The sequence below is a fragment of the Diaphorina citri genome, unplaced genomic scaffold (assembly GCF_000475195.1).
Source record: "Diaphorina citri unplaced genomic scaffold, Diaci psyllid genome assembly version 1.1 scaffold19702, whole genome shotgun sequence".
Lineage (NCBI taxonomy): Eukaryota > Metazoa > Arthropoda > Insecta > Hemiptera > Psyllidae > Diaphorina > Diaphorina citri.
In genome coordinates, this window is record NW_007397054.1 from 1 (window position 1) to 935 (window position 935).

Genomic DNA, 935 nt, shown 5'->3' on the forward strand with positions numbered 1-935 from the left:
ACGTAGATCTATATTGGACAGTTTGGCCTGCAAGTAGTCCTGGAACCACAGGCCTGGATTACGCCGCTTCCAAGTGTTGGGATCCTGCGGTTGTACCACATGGTCGAACCGAAGCTTGACCCGGGGTTCGATGCCGTCTTCCAAACCGTCCATGTCTATTTCCACCCAACCTGGGAAGAAATGTTTTTGTTTTTAATGTTTTATTTGATTTATTTTATGAGAAGAAGTAGTATAAATACAAGACGATCCTTCCTAAGCTAAAGTATGCTTCTAAAGTGTGCTTAACAAAGCAAAACTCGAACAAGTGGAGTTTCGTTTTTCATTACGGTTGCGGGCAACAAGAAAGAAAATGAGAAATTTATCTTACGAAGATGGAGAGGCATTGCCTTTGTTTTTCATTGTTAAATAATAATAATAAAATTTCATTTTTATATTTAAAAAAGTCTACCAAGGATCCACCATAACATAAAGAAGTGGGTGTGAGATGCAGAAGGTTCCGGGTTTGATGCCCACCATTGACAAAAAATTGTACTCGTTTCTCGATTGCAAATATTTCAACAACTTACTTCGTCATGTTCTCGTGTTGACCTAAATGGGAAGTATTGTGTCTCTTCTCTTCTCGCCCATCTGATGAGAGACATACTACGGGATGGGCATACTACGACACAGACCACACGAGTCTAATGTAGCAGTTGTTTCATTGCTACGAAATAAAAACGGCAATGAAACACTTTTTTTTTTTAATTAGACCAGGAGGTAATTCGATATAAATTTACCTTTCGACCTCTGCGCGAATTTAAACTGAAACTCGTCCCAAGGTATGGAAGAACACTCTTCATTGGCAATACTGGTTACACTCTCTTCTCGCCCATCTGATGAGAGACATACTACGGGATGGGCATACTACGACACAGACCACACGAGTCTAATGTAGC

The 935-nt window shown here is 40.2% G+C and overlaps 1 long non-coding RNA gene across 1 annotated transcript; it reads right to left on the reverse strand.

Moving 5' to 3' along the window:
- Positions 1-62: 62 nt before the first annotated feature.
- Positions 63-855, reverse strand: LOC113473221. The gene is made up of 2 exons (XR_003395257.1): positions 777-855; positions 63-170 (listed from the first exon to the last, which is right to left on the reverse strand). It is a non-coding gene; the product is annotated as an uncharacterized LOC113473221 (long non-coding RNA).
- Positions 856-935: the final 80 nt, after the last annotated feature.